The sequence below is a fragment of the Echinops telfairi genome, unplaced genomic scaffold (genome assembly GCF_000313985.2).
Source record: "Echinops telfairi isolate 266 unplaced genomic scaffold, ASM31398v2 ScPeMD7_7405;HRSCAF=8443, whole genome shotgun sequence".
NCBI lineage: Eukaryota > Metazoa > Chordata > Mammalia > Afrosoricida > Tenrecidae > Echinops > Echinops telfairi.
Window position 1 is genome coordinate 2,899,539 of NW_022111305.1, and position 7,671 is coordinate 2,907,209.

General features: G+C 44.2%; 1 protein-coding gene across 1 annotated transcript in view; it reads right to left on the bottom strand.

Annotated features, from left to right (window-relative positions):
* Positions 1 to 7,671, bottom strand: part of GPC6 (glypican 6) — a 1,378,959-nt gene that overhangs the window by 1,370,492 nt on the left and 796 nt on the right. The window lies entirely within an intron of this gene.

Below are 7,671 nucleotides of genomic sequence, written 5' to 3' on the forward strand. Positions count from 1 at the left end.
TTGTTAAGTCCTTCTGCGCCTTCACATCTCAACAACCACTACTCTTATTTTAGGTACCATCACCCATCTTCCCTTCCCATCTAGCCTCTGCAGATTAACCAAGTCCCTTTGCTCTGAGATGGAAAGGCCACGGTCTTTAACCAAGCACACAGCAAGCCCTTCCCCTCCCGGCCCTCCCTGACGGCTTCCTCCCTTCAGATTCCTGAACTCTTGAGGCTTCAGGGTGATGTGCACATCGTCTATCTCTCTACTGACTTTGTCCTCCTGGCTCAGATCCTCACTCTCTCCCTCCAGTTCAGTAAGAAAGCAGCCTCGTCAGACCAGATCTCACTACTAAAGTGTTCATGGCGCCAAGTGCACCCAGTGCTGTACACTCATCTCAGTCCTGATTAGTTCATTTGAAGGGTGCCCTCTAATTTTGCTTCCCCGGGGAGTTTAAACTTCACGAGGCTTGTTTACAACTGTGCACTGAAACAGTGACTTACACAGAGTAGGTCTGCAATAAATATTTACTGGATGATGGAAAAAAGAGATGGGAAGGGAGAAAGACTAAGTTAGGAAAAGAATGGCCTAGAACCAAACGTCTTTTCCTATGTGATTAACTGCTGTATGTGTTTAGCAAATTTTGGTTTTTTGTTTTGTTTTGTTTTCAAGGTAGGCGTCTTAAAATGAGTTAAATAGTTTTAGCTGTGTGTATTACAAATTTTAAATCTTTGCCTCTCTGAAACCCTTTCATTACAAACATCAGCACAGGGAGTTGATTACACTTTCAAACTGCATCATATACACCACTAAAAACAGGGTAATACCAAAAAATTACGTGAAACTAGTTCATGTCAAGGAGCCCTGGTGGCACATAGGGGTTACACATTGGGTTGCTAACTGCATGGTCAGCAGTTCAAAACTGCTAGCCTCTCTGCAGGTAACCAAAAATGGACTCTCTACTCTCCTAAAGAGTTACATCTCAGAAATTCACAGGGGCAGGGTTTCCCTGCCCTATAGGGTCGCTATAAGTCTACATCAACTGGATGGAGCGAAGAGTTTTATTTAAAATCCACTGTATGTGACTGAAGTTTAACAGAACACAATTTGTCTGCAAAGAAATGCAAGCACTCCCTAAATAACTATATAAGACAATATTAAATAATTCCGTTTCTACTTGCAAGGCAACTCAAAATCACCTTGCTGACTTGGCTAGAAGTCCTTAGAGAGAAGATATGAATTCCTGGGGGGAAAAATTTGTATTATTTTTGTGCGTCTGAACATAACTTAAGATTACGATATTCAAATGATTTTAGCACAATTCCTTTCCTACACTACTGAACCATAAACTATCATCAAGTCTAGTGACTGATCAATCAGTCCTGTTCAAGGGGATCTTACTCATTTTGTTCATAAATGCTCACAAAACTCATCCATAATCTTAAAGGAGTGCTAGCCACCCTCTTAAATGATGGGGCAATGTTTATACTAAAATGTTTTTAAAAGCATAATACTGTATATTTCAAATCACTTTTGATAGCGGCCTGCATTTCTACAATAAAGCTATTAAATATAGTCCAGTTACAGAGATGTGAGGTTTCTGTTAAAAAGTATAGCATTCAACTCCAATGAACCCTTATTCTGAACAATGACGGAGTATCCTCTACCTAAATCTGCTCAGAAATTCAGTGTGCAGGAACCACTCCAAAATTCATTCACAAATTAAGAGTTTAGTAAGTAGCACTCCAAAATAGGCCAGATTTTTGGATGTTTGTATATCCGAAGTTAATGTGATTGTAGAAATCTAGTGACGTGCTAAGTCATAAAAATATTTAAAGTTCAAAAAAAAAAAACATTTAAAGTTCAGTTAATTCATTTATATCTCACCCTACTCTTCAAAAGATTTTTAAAGATATCAGCGAACTAACAGAGGTCAAAGCAAGAAGAACTATTTGAAGGCCAAGGAGATGTAAATTAAATAGCTTACCCCAAACTAAAATATTAATATCTGTTAGAGTAAAAATTACAAAACACTATTATCTTTCCATTCACATTAATGTTACATCAACATGTGAATGGAGAGAAAGATTTACGTTAATGGAAAATATCAAAGGGCATTTCAAAAGGTTCTTGGAAAAGGTGACTAAAAAGATAATGGAATTTCCCCACAAGCCTTTTGAAATCCCTCATATTAAGAATGTTGGTCTGTTCGAGGTGGGGTAAGTAACAGAATGCAATGCTTTCTTAATTTCCATCTGGCTCTCAACTCCCAAAATAATTGAAGCAAAAGAGGGGGAAAGATCTATATGGAGAACGAAAGTTAAACCAATTTCTTTCTGAATGCGCTCTTCCCTCTACTCCCACGGACACTCTGTCTGGGTTTTATGGAAGTAACACTATGGGAGCATTCCAGTAGTTTGCTGTGACTGTTAGGTGTCATGGAGTCGGTTCCGCCTCACTGGGACCCCGTCTACAGCAGAACAAAACGCTGCCCAGTCCTCACCAGCCTCACAGTTGTTCCTGAGCTTGAGCTCATTCTTGCAGCCACTGTGTCAATCCATCGCATTGAGGGCTCTCCTCTGTTTTTCTGCCTCTCGACTTAACCAAGCCCCTCCTCTTCCCCCAGCATGATGTCCTTCTCCAAAGACGTCTCTCCTGACACGGTCAGCGTATCTGAGACCAATCCTCTCCATCCTTGCCTCGAAGGAGCCTTATGGTTGTCCTTCTTCCCAGACAGAGGTGTGGGTTTTTTGGGCAGTCCTGGGTGCTTTCAATAGTCTTCAATAACCAGCACCGCAACTCGAACGGCATCTATTCTGCTTTGTCTTCCTTATTCGATGTCTAACGTTCACACACCTATGAGGCAATGGAAATACCACAGCTGGGGTCAGGAGCACCATAGTTCTCAACGTAACATCCTTGCTCTTCAGGACCCTGAAGAGGTCTTGTGTAATGTATTTTCCCAAGGCAGTGCATCATTTTGTCTCTTGACCGCTGTTTCCATGAGCATTGATTGTGGAGCCAAGCAAGGCAAAATCCTTGACCACGTCAATCTCTTCTCCATTTAGCATGATGTTACCTTTTGGCCCGGTTGGAAGGATTTGGATCTTCTTTACATTGAGTTGTAATCCATACTGAAGGCTGCAATCTTCGATCTTCAACAGCAAGATCATGAAGGCTCCTCTCACTTCCGCAAACAAGGTCGTGTCATCTGCATATCAAAGGTTGTTAATAAGACTTCCTCCAATCCTGATGCCGCATTCCAAGACGTTCAGTATATTAAAAGAAACCAATACATGGACTTCCAACTCTCTATCTTCAAACCCCATCTATATATTACCACAATCAGTAAACTGAATGGATACATGCACAAGTAAGTGGTGGCCGTGTGACCAATTCCTGAGGCCATGAAATGCAACTTCAGAGTGATGATGAGGAACTGCAGAAGTTGGAAGTAAACAGAATTATATTGAATATGAAAGATGTCACAAGGAACCTATGGGGTGATTAAGAATGACAGACTATCATCATAGTAGATGGGGAAATAGTTGATTTGGCATACGTATATTCCACAGTTGTGCTTAATGTTGCAAAGGGTTGGAGCCAAATTATCTGGGTTTAAATTCCAGTCTCATCATTTATGAGCTGAGTGATCCTTGTGCTTAGTGGTGTTGTGTATCTTAAGTCAATTCCAACTCCTGACAACAGTATAGGGCAGAGTAGAATATCTCCATAGAGTTTTTAGGCTGAGATGCTTAAGGAGGCAGCTCGCCCAATCTTTTCTCTCTAGAAGCCCCCTAAATGATCTGAAAGTCCAGTGTTTCAGGAAATAGTCAAGCTGTGGAACTGGCACACCACCGAAGCTCCCTCTCAGTGGTCCCTCTCCCAAAACCCACACGGACAGCCTTCCAGTTCATTCCAGCTCACGGTGACCTGACGCGGCACTGCAGAGCGCCCCCTGTGGGTTGCTGAGGCTATAACTCTTGATGGGAGGGGAGAGCCTCATCTTTCTCCAGGGCGACAACTGGTGGTTTCAAACTGCATACTCTGTGGTTAGCAACCCAAAGTGTGAGGCAGTTTAATTGTTTTTAAGGCCCCCTGTCCCTTAGATTATTCGTCTGTAAAATGAGGATAAGGATAAACTACCTTCTACATTATCAGAATTTTTTTTTTAAGTAAGCTCACTGCCATCGAGTCTACACCGACTCAGAGAGACCCTGCAGGGGTCCTCAAACTTTTTAAACAGGGGGTCAGTTCACTGTCCCTCGGACCCGTTGGAGGGCCAGACTATAGTTTAAAAAAAAAGGATGAACAAATTCCTATGCACACAGATTATTTTGAAGTAAAAAAACAAACTGGGCAAAAACACCAGGCGGGCCAGTTGAATGTCCTTGGCGGGCCACATGTGGCCCTCGTGCTGTAGTTTGAGGACCCCTGCATAGCTAGGGTAGAACTGCACCTCTGCGTTTCCAAGGCTGTAACTGTTTACAGGAGGAAAAGCCGCTTCTTTCTCCTGAGGAGCAGGTGGTGTTTTGAAATGCAAACCTTTCCCATCTAAGCCAAATGAGTAACCACTGTGCCACCAGGGCTCCTAAAATAATTAAATAAGCAAATGTTTATGAAGCAGCTTAGAATAAATGCTGGGCATATATACACAAGGAGAGAGAAAGAAAACATAAAGTTACATTTGTTAAGAAACAGAGAAGACGCAGCTCTCTCTCTCTCTCTCTCCTTCACCTTCCTACCAAAAAAAAATTAGAAAACAAACCAAAAAAAAAAGAACATTAGTTTAAGAAATGAAAAGGAAAATTTCAAATAGGCCATAAAAGACCATGCCCATTGGGCCACCCTGTAGTTCATTTCCACTCCTGGCATCCCAATAAAGTAGAACTAAGCCCATATGGTTCCCAAGATTGAAACATCTTAGGAAACACACTGCCACATCTTTCCTCTACAGAGCAGCAGCCGGTGGGCTCAAAACCAACCTTTCCATTAGCAGCTGAGTGCTTGGTCAGGGTCCCATCAGGGCTTCCAAATCATCATCAGTCAACTACATAGTGTCATCATTGTTGATTCAAACAAGGCACAAAGCATAAAACACTGCAGCAGTAAAGTTAAACAAGCACTCTCTGAATGTCCCAGACTTTTAAGCAGATGCTATACGTTTCAAGCCACCAAGGTGAAGAGTGGTTGGAAAATGATGTCGCATTACAGATCCCGAAAGAAAGACTGAAAAGTTTCATACTGACCTCTGACCAGAATGACTGCCCGAACAGAGGACCTGGTGATCCACTGGCTCAGTATCTCCCCAGAAGATGGGACAAGTGAAAAGAAGCATTCACACGGGGAAGGCTTTGAGCTGGTATCTGGGAACATTTCTGTATCACAAACTACCAAGTATCAGAATGGATTGCTGAAAAGGGCTAAGGAGACCTTTGGAGGTCTTTCAAACAAGGATCGATAGGGGCTATCTGAACTGCCTAGAGTGGTTTAAAGTCAGTGCCGAGTGAAGATTAATGGTGCAAACTGCCCCTTGAAGGCCTTCTTCCCAGGAAGCACTCTGGGAGCTTAACTTTATATATTACCCATCACAGTCCCTCCTCTGTTGGGGTTGAACAACTCCCTTGTATCCTAAAAAAGGGCAACACTGTTTCATCGTTTTGAGTTCAGAATCCAACATCAATAAAGTCAGTGAGGAAAGTGAATGCCCTTATTACTTCTCAGTTATTTTACAAGCAAGCTACCTGCAAATATCTTTCAACTAGAAACAGCAATCATTAATCAGAAATCTTAATAGCAGTTATTTGAAAAGCATGTTGTCTGGCAGCCTGTTGGCATATGCTGTTTCTCAAGCACACCAGCAAAAATTCAAAGAAGGAGTTCACAACAGAGATAACCAGCATGGGGCTTCTGAACTGTATTAGGTCATCATCATCAAGAATGAGGAGAGAAAGAGTGTAATCCTGGACTACCGGGCCATATTTCCTAAGTGGTTCTTTCAGCAGCAATAAATTGTACCGGTGAAGTTTGCTTTGAAAATAGCATGGAGCCACAAAGACAAAAGTAGCTTTCATCTATTTTCTTATCAAGTGTGCCTCTGACCCACAATGCCCTGTGCCTTGACTGCAAGCACCAATGCTCCACGAGCAGCGGACACCAGGCTTAAGGCGAGGTCAAAAGTGCCCTTAGTCCTAAAACTGAATTTAACCAAAGTGCCCACAGACTAGAAATGTATAGCTTGTTAACAAACACTGCAATTGCGTAGGGCAGGTGTGGGGGGGTGGGGGGCGGGGGTTTGACCAGTAGAAGAAGAAGAAAAAAAACTTATGCAGGACTGAATTTGTTATATCAACCACTAGGGATATTCTCAACAAATTAAATGGTGGCTTCCAAATTTATTTACATTGAGAATATTCACTTCGGTGATAGGAAAATTTGCCACTTGCGGAGAATCAACGGTAGCCCCGTGTGTCCCATTCACCACTAAAAAATATAGAAGCAATTTAAAAATCCTTAACTATTTTCTCCTTTGAGATACCTTATCTGAAATCATGTTGACAAGTATCTGTGTTTCAGAGATACTGTTAGAAAAGGCCCAGATTAGAGGGGAAAAAAGTCCTAGAAAAAGTCCTACAAGCCTGTAATAGTTGAATTCCCTGCCTGAGATTGGGGAGGGGAGAATGGCGGAGGAGAAAGGCTGATTCTTATCAATTAATTAAAAAGAATGAGCGAACAGTAGACAGAGGGGAAGGAGAGTGGAGAAACTTCAGGAGCTGTGGGGACAGTTGCCTCCGTTCATTGATGAACAAATTAAGGAGTGCAGGAAAGGGGACAGAGAAGTAGCCTTCTCGGTCGACACAGGTTCCGCCTCAGACCCGCCAGAGGCTTCGGCGAGTTAGGAATTGGAAAAAGACTCCCTCTCTCTGTATTATGTCGCGCTGCCGGCAGACCTGTGGGCTTTTGTCCCTCTCAGTTCTCTTTGGGGGCAATGCTTAATTTACATAAACGCGTTCATTTCAGCGTGCGCTAAAAACCTTTCCTGGAGTTTGGAGATCAACGGCAATAAAGTCACAAATCCACGAAGTGTGAAAACTGCGGTGCTTGAGAATAATCTGCAAAATGCTTTCTCATGCTTCCACCAGAAAGCTCTTAGGCAAAACGCAGGCGAGCTGGGGGGACGCGGCATTTTGGAAGGCAACCTCGGCCGCTGGACGCGCGCGGCCCGCGCCCTCGCAGCATCTCCGAGCCCGGCGCGGTTCCGCTCGCACCCGGCGGGGAGCTTGGCTCTCCGGGACGTGTCCACTCCCGGAGCCCCAGAGAAGCGCCCAGTGGTTGGAAAGAAGAGCCCGACAACACGCACCCGGCGGCTCAAGCAGTTACGAGACCAAGTGCTAACCAAAGCCTGGCGCCCAAGGAGGGGGTGGGGGCTCTCGGGCTCTCCCCGAAGGACTGCTAGTGGCCTTGGACACGCGGGTCACGGGGTTCGAGCGCCCCAAGCCGAGTACCCAAATAAGCTTCGTCACTCAGTGGGTGGGGGAGCCCGGGGCGCCGCGCCGCGTGGCTGAGGGGTCCCCCAACCACAAGTGATCGACAGCCAGGAGGGAAGCGCTAAGGAACCGTCACGGGCAAACCCGCCTGAATCCGAACCCAGCAGCTTGAAAACTCAGTCTTCAACTGCGGGTGTCCCGG